The 13,269-nt window shown below is 38.0% G+C and overlaps 1 protein-coding gene across 1 annotated transcript in view; it reads right to left on the reverse strand.

The window, feature by feature from the left end:
• FSIP1 (fibrous sheath interacting protein 1) overlaps positions 1-13,269 on the reverse strand; it is a 184,349-nt gene that overhangs the window by 34,547 nt on the left and 136,533 nt on the right. The window lies entirely within an intron of this gene.

A 13,269-nucleotide genomic window follows, 5' to 3' on the forward strand; every position in this document is an offset into this window, starting at 1 on the left:
TTTCTTGGTTCCCAACTGACCCCAAAGACCAAAACACACCACTTTTACTTCTTCTGCAGCTGAAGTTATAGTGGTTATTGCCAAAACTCACAGGCCTGTTGAAGAGGAATGACTCTCAGCACAGCAGGCGATGTAACAGAGAGTATTTTCCTCATTCCTCTGACAACAATTTTTTAATGTTTTTGACACAGCTGTCCTAGCTCTGCTAACGAGTGAAAATAAATTGGGGAAGCCAGAGGCTTGGTCTGTACTTAAATAATTTCAATTAAAGGCAATAAAAGCAGTAACGACAAAAATGAATTTGAAGTTGGTACACAGAACTCTGCAATTATGATTTCCCAAAGGCGGAATCAGGCATTCGATACACTGTATTTTATACGGGAACTCTGCAACACAAGGAATATGCTGGCCTTTCTCAAGGGTCCTATGAGTTTCTTATGTTTTACTCCTCCTCCTAATTCTTCTGACTCTTGGTGTACACAGCAGAGGAAGAGCACCTTTCCTGTTCGAAATCACAAAGCGTTGCATATTCAACAGCAGACTCTGAATACCAAGAGTGGACCTCAGGGACACACAGAGACTTTTTTTTTTTAATATAAATTCTCAATAAGTTATGAAGGGAGGAAATAAGAAAGTCTACAAGTATGTAAAGAGTAATTAAATTTAGTTATAAAACAGTAATTCCAAATTCTTCTCAAAATGAAGACAATGAACTATATTTTATTCTCGTTTATTTTATTTGGACTATAAATACCATTTGGGCACCAGACAAGTTTGTCTTTTCATTTTTGTAACCCCAGCACCTAGTAGGGTGTCCAATACAGAGAAGAAGCTCAAAAAAATATATGTTGATTGAATAAACAAGGATTCAATATACAAAATAATAATCCAATGAATATTTGAGTGTTGACTTCATGTATAGACATTATGTATACTAAAATCCACTTAGCCCCCAGATAAATTTGATTAAGAAATAAGCAGAAGTGGGAAACATGAGAAAATAAAAGACAAGAGGGGAAAAAATGGACATAAAGAAAAATATCATTTGCCTTTGGGAAATCCTACTAGCAGTCTATGCATTGATCGTGGCGCCTAGAAAACTCTTATCCTTCAACTAGAGGCTCCACTTTATTATTTTTCTTGGAGGCTCCTCTTTAAATGAAATAGCTACAGAAGGCTCCAAGGAGATAATATAGTTTTAGACATAGTTAATGGTCCCCTCCTCTGCCCCATGATGCTCAATAACATTAAATGAGGTCTCAGCTGGCTATGCTCTGTTCTCAGGACCTGCAATAATGACGCAGAACCAGAGAACTTTAGAATCCGAAGGAAACATATGAACCATCTCATTCAACCTCATTCATTCACAGATGAGGAATCTCCTAGAGGGTTTGCGGGCCTTGCCCTAGTGCCTGGCAGCAGTGAAGAGTCCTGTTCTGTTCTGTTCTGTTCTCCAGAGTCCTGAAGTCTTGCACAGTCTTGTTAACTCACATTGGCCACAGTTTGAACCATTCATTAAGAATTCAAGACTTTTCAAACCACTTCTTGGATTGAATTGCCTAATAGCAACGTGGCCCAGGCATTCTCTACAGAACTTGTGCTTTGATTGAGTCCCACTGCTATATCAGAACACACACAGGATAGGTGGAAATAGCTCAATAGCAAATATTTAGATTTCCAGTCTCTCATTTCCCACTCATGAGTTAGACCCTTTGTTCCCTCTTTTCATCCTACAGTTGGGTAAAATGTAATAGGCAAACTCATTAAACTGTCTAAATGATATTAACAGGTCCCCTTAAATCCAGCTGGTGGTGGCAGGAACCAAACACTTGAAAGGACAGGTGATCAATTCCCACAACAAATGCTCAGAAGAGTCTTTAAGAAGCGGTACAAATGAAAGCTACATGAGGGGAAAGAAAGTTGGGAGAGCCTATGTAGGAAACAGCCTCCAAAATTCTTTTTCCCACCTTGGCATTATAGAGAACCGTCTGGATGTCATCCACCAGGGTACTGCAAAGACCACTTTACTTGAGTTTCTTAACCCCAAAAGGGCTCACAGACACAAAGGATTCATTATTACAAATAAAGACCTCTCAGACACCCAGAAATCTACTGAGACAAAAATGGCTCAAATAGCCATAGGGTAGGCCATCCTTATATCTATAAGGATATAACACAAGTTACATACACAAATTTTTTCTAATTCAAACTGAACATTTTGTAAATGTTTTTTAATACCCATTAATCTCCAGACAGAGGCAAGCAGGAGTTTCTCTCCACCATACACATCTCAGCCATCTGTGCTGTAGTATCAGCACATTACCAGCCACCAGAGCACAAAGGCAAAGTTCAGGTCCTCATTTTAGAATCAACATTGACAACCCTATGATGACTACCCACGGCACCAGCAGGTGAACGCACACAACGCCCCGGATGTCTGTCCTCTGCCTCTCATCACGTCATAGCCAATAATCAGTTGTAGAGTTGGCCAAAAAAAGCCTTGCAACTCTTTATTGACTTTAATGAGCAGGGTTTATGGTATTTGAAATCAAATTAGCACCATGTCTAATACCATAAAATATAATGTATAAAAATGATGTGAGACCACTGTGCTGTTCTATTTGACTTTCCAGTGGAACAATCGTGAGTCATGGCTTCCAATCTGTTTGCCACCTTGCCGTTTACACGACTTAGGGCCCAGATCTGCTCTCCTTCCTGCATTATGACAAAATTACACAGGATTAAAATACAAGCCTCGCCACCCCTGTTCCTCGGCTGTTTGCAACAGCCAGCAAATGTAAAGTATGAAAAATCCAGGACTCTGAATAGATCACCCAGCTGCTAGTGTAAATTTATACCAGCCTGTAAGCCTGAATATTATTCACCAAATTATTGAGCAGTCCTTGATTATAGGGTGCTATAAAAATGCAAACTGCAGTCACAAGAATAAGATGTCAGCTGGGACCTCTGAAATGAAGCTTCATTTTTTGACCTCCTGTTTAGTATTTTGCTATAAAGCCTCTGATTTTAATGTTATACTTATCAGAGTTAGTGAAACTGAAATGGGCTTAAGTACTATGACTCCATTAATACAATATCATCATCATCCAATATCACAAGAATTCATGGTACAGAAGCAGAATGCCATAGGACCAAATAACTTAGCTGCTGATCCCCTCGTTAAAATGAATAGAGCGATAAGCATTCTTGCTAAGTTTAACAAGGCATATGAGTCTTAATGCAAGCTCTCCTCCCCCGACCTCTTTTTTTTTTTACTTATTTTATGATTTTTAACCTGCTTGTGGGCCAAGAAACCAATTGCTAGCCCAGAGTAACAGGCATTTACTAATGACCTTTCCAGCCAGGCTCATTCCCATGAGTGGCTTCCTCTAGCTCGTGGACTCACAGACTTGGGGTGGCTTTCAACAGCCCATTCCTACCTGAGGGTCTTTGTGTTTCAGTGAATTCTTTAGTGACAGTGATCTATGGAAGAAAGAATGCCGCTTGGGGTAGGAATGCACACACATGTTTTCGGCTCTTTTACATTCAGGCCTGCTGTGACTCAGCTTGCAAGTTCAAAGTTATAAAGCCATTTTTCATTTCTTGGGGGGAAAATGTCTTATTAAATGTAAGAAAACTTTTTTTAAAAGTCCCAAACCCCCCTTTTTAAAGGAGATATGGAATAAACGTTCAAAATAATTTGGATTTTCCCAACTCGTGGTAAGAATCAGGAAATGACATCCATTAAGATCCACTAAGTGAATCTAAAATAAACAAATAACATAATCAGTTTATTCCTTTGGTGAAGCCTATAAATTGGTGGTTTACTTTTATTGCACTTGTCAACCTTCACTGAGCCTCTCTCTAAAATAACTCTGTACTATAGTTTTTCCGCAGAAGTCTGGGAGGGAAAATAAAATTCCTCTAATGGAGACAGTTTCTTTACATAATTGATTTAGTCCTTAGAGTACTTCATTTTTAGGTGGTAGTCATAAAATTAAATCAATACATTCATATTCAGGCTTTGCCTTGGAGAAAATCCTGGCGGTATAATGAATCCTTTGTACCTGAGATCAGAAATGTGGCAAAATAATGGCATCATTTTAGACCCTGGCAGAGCAAAGTTCAGTTTTAATGCAGGAAAGAGAAAAGGGGGGGGGGGGGTCCATTTATGAAGAATGACTGCTATTTTATTAGAACAGTGATAATATGTATAAGAAAATGTTTAAAAAGCAAGTTGACAACAATGAAATCACAAGAAGTTTGCTTTCTTCTTATGAATTTCAAAACTGAAGTTGTTAGAAAAAATCAAAACAGATTTGTTGGTTGGTTTGTTTGATTTAAGTATATTTGACACACAATGTTACATTGGTTTCAAGTATACAACTTAGTGATTCCACAAGTTTCTACATAGTATTGTGTTCACACAGTGTAGCTCCCATCTGTCCCACGGCATCGCTATTACAATATCATTGACTCTGTTCCTTATTCTCTGCTTCTTACACCAGTGACCTACTCATTCCATAACTGGGGCCTTAAAACTTTGAATTTTTAGGGGTTGAGGCTAATTCTGGAAAATATTTGGCCACACGAACCCTAACTGGGCCATTCCAGACGGTGTTCCTATGTGGAGATGCCCAACCAGATTAATCTGGACATTACCAAGCACTGAGGCAACCGAAAGGAGTGGTTTGAAAACAAAATGATGCCCCCCCCCCACAAAAAAGGATGAGGAACCAGACAAACAGAGAGTAAATGACATAGCCTGTTTTCTGATCAGAAACAAGCCTGCCCACTACCCATGAGTGACTCAGGAACGTTTATCAGTCTCAAATTTGTCTGGATTTATTCTGGGACTTCTGGATGTATCTTGAAAAATCTGGACAATATTCCTTCTCACCTTTTATAAGGCACAGTAGATGTTACCTACAACGAATGGGAATGCCAAGATGGACCCTTATTTCTAGACTTGCCCACAACTTACTACATACTTTACAAAAGTGCTTTTGCCATTTGCTCTTCAACATAAATATTCTTTCATAAGCAAGTTATTTAAATTGGATCCTAGCTTCAAAAATCAATGTCACATTTTTCAACCTTCCAGTTTAGTTTGGTATGATTGGAAAATTCTGCAAAGCTAAGGAAGTGTGCCAACCATAAATTAAAATAAAGTCTGAAGGGGCAGAATGTTAACTCCACGGTTTACAAGCCTACAAAGGATCTAATGTCATGAAATGTATGAGTAACAAAACTTGGTGACAGTAATTTTCCTCAGCTGAAACTATCGCCTAAAATAATCTGCAAGCCATCTCTTGACATCTGTAGACTTCTCGTTTGGCTTTTAGTACTTTCAAAAATCAGTTTCTGAAATCTGCCTTTACACTTGACCCTACCAAATGCACACCTCCTCCTGGATTTCATGCTTATCACAACTGAACACCTGGGAGTGTCCAAAACACTTCCCCTCGCTACAGGAAAGGGCATTGACCTCCAGCTGCCAGGCAGAGTGTGCCGTGTCCCTATCACTTAGGCTTGAGGATTTAAAACAACTGTTCCCAGGGGTGATTGATGACTGGAAATGTGCAGCCCTTTTGTTTCCCTGAGGACAGGTCACCCCAGACCCTGTATTACTGTCACTAGTGAAGATGTCCTGCTGGACCAGTCTGTTGTGCCGCCCCTTTCTAACAAGTGCTTAGTTATCAGTCAAATCTGCCAAAATGATTCTTTTCGGGTGTGCATCTGAGACACAAGGAAAGAGACTTTTGTTTTAATTGCTTGTGAGTTGTTTTATGGCCTCCAAGAACTCCAGAGACATTTTGCAAAGTAGTTTCAAATTCGGAAGTCAGAGAAGACTCTACTAGCACTGAAAAGCCCCATCTAGATACATAACATTTAAAGCACTCTGAAAGACGCTGTGATTTACAAGCAAGACCTGGGAAGTAAACTCAGCAGACAGGATGTTTTGAATATGTAACTGAAGATAGAACTATTTTAGAGTTAGCTTCTCTTTGTTCAGGAAACTCCTTTTCAAGGTCTGCTGCCCTCCAAAGTTGAGAAAATAAAATTTAATTCAAGTGTCCAAATTGTTCATGTAAAATTGTATAATTCCATTTCTCATCCAGGTATCGGTGAGCTACATAATTATTAGGTTATACACAGAGAAGCTTTTCAGAACAAAGCTCTTGTTAAGAGGTATGAGAACAGCCCTGTGGATGCATAATTTGGGATTTATTCTGCATTGAATATGAGGTTTCATCTCCTGCTAAGTGGGGCTCTGGTGTCCATCCGACCGCTTCCAGTCCTGGGTACACTATACCTTTACTCTTTCCACAGAACCCATGACTCCACTAGTCTGGTTTGGGTGGTATTTTCCAACAGGGACATTAATTTATAACTAAAATTTCAGAACAGTTATTCAAAAACAATGATCACCTAAAGGCTGAAAACAGATGAACACCAGCAATGAAGGGAGACTTTTTTTTTTAAGATTATTTATTTATGTATTTATTTATTTATTTGACAGAGAAAGATCACAAGTAGGCAGAGAGGCAGGCAGAGAGAGAGAGGCGGAAGCAGGATCCCTGCTGAGCAGAAAGCCCAATGCGGGTCTCGATCCCAGGACCTTGAGACCATGACCTGAGCTGAAGGCAGAGGCTTTAACCCACTGAGCCACCCAGGCGCCCTATTGAAGGAGACATTTAAAAAAAAAAAAAAAAAAAAAAAAAAAAAAAAAAAGGCTTCTTTTTTGATTTTCTTTTTTTTTTTTAATTTTATTTTAAGTTTAAAAGGCATGTTTAAATGTTTTACCAATATCTGCTACATAGGACATGCAGATACTGAATGAGTAGGTTGATTAAAAAAATAATAATAATACTGAATGACATAAAATCTGGAATCCAAAGTGAATTTATCATTACTGTGTCTTACCCCCAAGTTAATTAAATGTAAGAAGTTAGTCACTACCATTAAATTCCACACAAGAATCTATAGAAAACTGTTATCCAAAACAAAAGAGGGGTGGTTAGGTGGCTCAGTAGGTTAAGCATCTGCCTTCAGCTCAGGTCATGAGTCCAGGACCCTGGGTTCCCAGGCCCCAAATCAGGATCCCCGCTCAGCAGAAAGCCTGCTTCTCCCTCTCCTCTGCCTGCCGCTCCCCCTGATGTGTTCTCTGTCTGTGTGTCAAATAAACAAATAAAAACCTCAAAAAGAAAAAAAGAAAGAAGGAGAGAGACTTGGTGTTATACTGGCAGCTTAAAATTTCCTAGACAATTTTCATCACCTTAATATAAAACATTTGCCATATATTTACAGAGTTCGTGGCTTTGTAATGCTCATTACAACAGAGTGTTTTTATAGTTTAGGTTTGATGTAGACCAGCGGCTCTACAAATTAAATCATGATCTTAGAGGGTAAGACATAGACATGAGGATTTTTTAAGGCTCTCCAGATGACTCTCATCTTCAGTGTGAGAACCACGGATGCAGACTGATGATCTCTAAGACCTTACTTTCTTAAGACAGACATCTGCACGGATTAAGAACCCAGAAGAAGTAAGCTTACAAATAGAAAATACAAAGCATGTAAATAAAATAGAAATATCTAAACACAAAAATAAAAGTAGATTGAAAAGCAAAAAATGCATGGTATAGCAGGTGGTTTGGGGTCTCTCAGGGAGAACTCCTAGGAAAGAAAGACACATTATTAACTGAATTATAAAGGTCAATGGTCAAAAAATCACAGAATAAAGGGGCAGGCATTTCAAGACAAACCCCGGAAACAATCTAAGCATTCAAGCCACAGACCAATAATGGCTAGAAGGTGTCTTATCTTTACATAACTGTTTAAAAAAGAATGCTAGTTAAGACTGGAAATTTTTCTGGCAAGTTTTTTTATTTTGATTGATTTTTATAATTTTATTGTTTTATTATTTTTTTGAATTTTATTTATTTGACAGAGAGAGAGATCACAAGTAGGCAGAGAGGCAGGCAGAGTTGTGGGGAAGCAGGTTCCCCGCTGAGCAGAGAGCCCGATGCGGGGCTCGATCCCAGGGCCCTGAGATCATGACCTGAGCCAAAGGCAGAGGCTTAACCCACTGAGTCACCCAGGAACCCTGATTTTTATAATTTTATCACTGAAAATATTTCACCCTAGAGAAAACTGACCTGTCTGGTCTAAAAGAGAATGAAAGAGAAATAGGCAGAAAATAACCAATAACTCAACTACAAAATGTGGACAGGCACCTAACCATCTGACTAAACACGACTTTTGTCTTTTTTTTAAGAAAGAGGATTACATTAGGAGCCCTCTTAGTTTACAGCAGCAATACAATGTATAAAGAGAAATCACACACTTATTCATATAAACAGATTGCCAAGAGAAGAACATCAAAAACACTTGGAAAGCCAGTGTCTAACCCACTACAGGAACTCTAGCTGGTGACGTTTTCCCAACAGAATAATTCATCCTGAATTTCACAATGTAGACATAATAAAGGACAAATACATCTTAGTAATAAAGACTACAGGTTTCCGAGTAAAACATACCTCCAGTTTCCTATCTCCAAGCACATTTTTTCTACTTATTATAATACTTCACGATCCCTTTGTTCTTTAAGATATCAAAATGGTTGTGATGAACACTCTAGCTTCTTACATTTAAAAAGGTCTGTTTTGGCTTTTACGTAGGCACGTGTAAAAACCAGAATGGACCTACTTTCTACCCACAGAAGTTAGCGTAGCTTTCTAGGGTTCCTTGCTTCTCATTGTATTTCTGGTGTTTTCCGTCCCTACCTGGCCCCACACTACCCTCTGCTTATTCTTCCCAAACACTATTTTTCTACCCAGGAACCAATATGAGCTCCCTGTTGGATGGAGTTCTGAATATTCAGTGTGGCCTTCCATAATAATGTGATGATTTTGCCTTATGGTGGGCCAAAAACAAGTTACTCCAAGATGTGCTACTTTGGCATGCAGATTATTTTGAGCTGGAAACAATCAAGGCCCAAAAGACTCAGGATGAAACTTTGATCTTCTAATTACCTAAGAGAATTTAGATAGAGGACCTATTCCAGGAAGAAAGCTATCACCACAGATAACTACATGAAAATATAGTTTTAATCTATCTCATGTCTTTTTAATTTTAGACCAGCTAGAAGAACATTGAAGGGTATAGTAAAGATTTTCCTTCCCAACAGCCACTTCCATTTTGTTTCCATCCCTCCCAAATTTTTCATTCCAGTCAAGCCAATATCCTAACTGCCTTTCATGGAACTCATGTTATCACTCACACACTCATTCAGTAAACATCTATTGGGCCTTAAGTGAGTGCTAGGTCTAGTGCTCATTCATGGCCCCACACTCTTGTATATCCCTTTTTCTATCTGTATATTCACAACTCACCCATTTTTAAAGATATTTTATTTATTTGAGAGAGACTGAGAGAGAGCACAGAGGGAGAGGAAGAAGGAGAAGCAGACTTGCCGCTGAGCAGGGAGCCCAAAGCGGGGCTCGATCCCAGGACCCCAGGATCATGACCTGAACTGAAGGCAGATCTTTAACAGACTGAGCCACCTAGTCCCCCCACAACAGGAGCCCCCCCCCCCCCACTGTGCAAAGCTCTTCTCAACTATGCTAACCTACCACTTAGCTTCTTTATCCTCAGGAGTCCTAAATTAGCATTTCTCAATCTGAGTTCACATACAACTGTCCTAGTACACTTAAAAGAGATTCTATTCCTCAACTCAAATTGGAAACTCTGGTTTAAACAAAGTTCAATTTGTTTCTCTACTATAGGAATTCTAAGAGCCTTTAAAAAGCTAATATTAGTGGAGCGCCTGGGTGGCTCAGTTGGTAGAGTGTCAGAATCTTGATTTCAACTCAGGTCATGATCTCAAAGTCATAAAATCAAGCCACATGTAGGGCTCTGTGCTCAGCAGGGAGTCTGCTGGAGATTCTCTGTCTCCTTCTCCCTCTGCTCCTCCATCCCTACTTGCACTCTCTTTCTTTCTCTCTAATAAAGAAATAAATCTTTTCTTTAAATAAAAAGCTAACATTAGTTGTGAATTCCTAAGAGGGGTATATAGTAGGCAGGTATTGCACAAACTTACTTGGGCATGGAGCCTATGTTTTTTACAGTTTGACTACTGATATCCCAGGGAAATCTTGTTTGGGGAATGTTCATTGTTATCTAAAACTGGTACCACACAATTTACCACATGATTGTGTTGGCTCTATAGTACTCTCCTGTTATTCCTCTTCCTTTTCCATACATATTAATCCTTCTCAAATATCTAAAATATTAAGTCCTTCTCCCCCATGACTAACAGCAAAGGATTAAAGCATAAAATACTGTTTGTCTCAACCCTTGGTAAAAGTTTTCCAAGATGCATTAATTTATCTCTCCATCTGAGCAAGTAACTCAATGAATAAATGAATATTTGATGACCAAGGAGAGATAAAATAATTAAAAAGGCAACAGCACCACTCTTAAAAATGACCTCACACAGACCAACTCCCTGGGCTTTGGTGTCCTCATCTAAATAAGGAGACTCTCCCAGTTCTAATGTTTAACTTCCATCTCTCATGATTCCTTAAATGAGTATTCACTGTACAACTCTATAAAAATAAAAGCAAAACAATCAGATATTAGGCTGATTTCATCATTCCCAGAACACTCTTAAGAAGTCTTATGCTATGCTTTGCTTTCCTTTTATTCTAATATTAATCTATTTTCTTATTATTTTCCTTCTTTGAATAAAAACAATTTCTGTTAATTTAGGTTTCTTGTGATATGTATTTGAGTCGATAGAGGTTTCACTGGACAAGGAATGGAATGTCTCACAGCTGTAATAGTAAGAATGCTCTTGTGTTCTTTAATATACAATATACATCTCTGGTAACTGGTCAGATGGAGTTGTAGAGGGCACTGGCCATGGGGGGAGGAACTCATTTGAGGGGGAGGGTAGGCAGGTACTGTGAGGAACACTGCAGTATGTCTCCTTATCTACTTATAATTCAGATTCTAGTGATTTAACAACTAAAGAAACTGTTCACTTCAGAATTTGGGGATTTCTAAATTAATGGATTTTAAGTACCTTATGCATCAAGAGCTCACTAAAAAAATCTTACCATGAATCCAAGAGTCCAGAAATGATAATCAAAACAATCTCTATTCTATTAATCTAATGCATCTTGCAAAACTGATATGGTTTTCTCACAATGTTTAATGCAAAATGATAAGCAACTCAAAATTTCATATTTTTCTTTCAACCAACCACCTGTTAAAAACAGGTCAATATTACATTTAGTTCAAACTCTAATTAATGGAAAATGCATTATTTCTTTCTAGAAGCTTTAAGAATTTGACTTTGGGCAAGTTAACTACTCTCTACCTCATTTTTTTCATCTATAAAGGGGCAATTATAATGATACCTAACTCATAGGGTCATCATGAATATTCAAGAAAGCAATGTATTCCAAACACTTGATGCATCATTGTTTTATTGTTATTTTTGTCTTTTAAAAATGCTGTTGTTACTTCTGCTTGTTTTTTTTTTGTTGTTGTTGTTGTTTTGGTGGTTTTTTTTGGAAGTATATTTGGCACATAATGTAACATTAGTTTCAGGTATACAACATAGACATTTGACAACTCCAAATGTTATGCTATGCTCATCACATTTATTTTTGTTTGATTGGTATTACTACTACTACTACTATAAAAAGGACAGTTAGAAAGGGTTCTATTAAGCCTCCTGAGGAGACTATATTACTTTGATTTGAAAGCCAAAATCTTTTTGCGCTGTTCAAAATCAACTTACAAAAATAGTTAGATCCAAGTTGGAAAAGCCCAGAAAATCTCTGCCTTCAACAATTTCCACCTCTCAGCCAATCTGTCTCCCCTGGTCCATATCATCCAAGAAGCTTAGTACAATTAAATGAGGAAAGAAGTAGAATGAAGTTGGATGAAGCTAGATTGAAACAGTCAGCTCAATTCTTGATACACAGGATGGAGGATGAATTAGGAGGATGAAAGAAAGAGATGTTTTTCCTCCCCAGACAGGAGGCATGAATTGTACTCCCAGAATGGCAATTAGCAGCTATGTGACTGTGAGCAGGTCAAGAAACCGCTAGATTAGATGACCTCCATGGTTTCTTTCCAACTAAGAGTCAGCCTCAAAGGCCACACTGTTGCTTCCTGTAAAGTCTAGCCTTAAGGGGAAGATCAGTCTAAATATTATCTTTTTAAAAAGAAGCACAGTGCTATTCCAGAACGAAGCATAACTCCATCTTGAGACATACAATCTCAACTTGTTTGCTCAGAAAAATGCTTCATGGGCAGATTAAAACGACACAGAGTGATGCATTGCTTAAAAGTTAGTTCTACACATTAGCTACACTGGGAGTTACTAACAACGTGTTAGTTATATATGTTGAGCTGTGTCTATTTATAGAAGCAAATTCTACTTATAGAGGACGAAGGAATATTGAAGTTAAATCTGTTGTGGATTTTGCCCATGCATGTTAACAACCAAAAGATCTCATTTACCTAAACCTTTCTGCCCATTTTTTTAAAAATCTTGGATCCTACTTATCTGAGCAGTCTCCCTTTCTACTGGATTGAATTTAAATAACTTCAGAAACTAAAGGAAAAATAAACTATTCTATAAAAATGGTCACGTATACTTTTTTTCCAAGTCTGCAGCACATTTCATTTGTTATAACATCTAATAATTATTAACTAATGGAAGTTCCTCCAGCAGACACTATCCTCTTTTGGATTGGCTCAAACATAACTAACTTATTAACAACAAGAATTTATTAAGTATTAACTACATGTTGTGCTAGATGTTCTGGGGGAACATGTTTCCTTAGAGCCCCCACCCTCCATGATTTGTAATAATTTAAGTAACCTGGGCGATGCAGACTAGAAATGCAATGGAGCTCAGGATATCTTGGTCTTTTTAACTTGATATGAAAAGCAGATTCCTAGAGGTTACCAAAAATGTTACAGAATTTGAAAGTACAGTTTCTGGTCTCCAGAAGCTCACCTAGTAGATGCTTATAAGTTTCACATTCTGAACATGAGGAGTTGTACTCTTTCAATACTGCATTTTTCTGTGTATGGTATATAGCCATTTCCATTTTTCCAATTTTCCTACTGTCATTTCAAATTGAATCTGGGTATGTAGATTAATAACATCACAAGTGTAAAACACTCCAGGATTCTTGAAAGGCATTTTATAAGTCCAAGAATATACTTGGGAATGTCAAG

This window comes from Mustela putorius, unplaced genomic scaffold, assembly GCF_011764305.1.
Source record: "Mustela putorius furo isolate JIRA1106 unplaced genomic scaffold, ASM1176430v1.1 tig00003898_pilon_pilon_pilon, whole genome shotgun sequence".
Classification (NCBI taxonomy): Eukaryota; Metazoa; Chordata; class Mammalia; order Carnivora; family Mustelidae; genus Mustela; species Mustela putorius.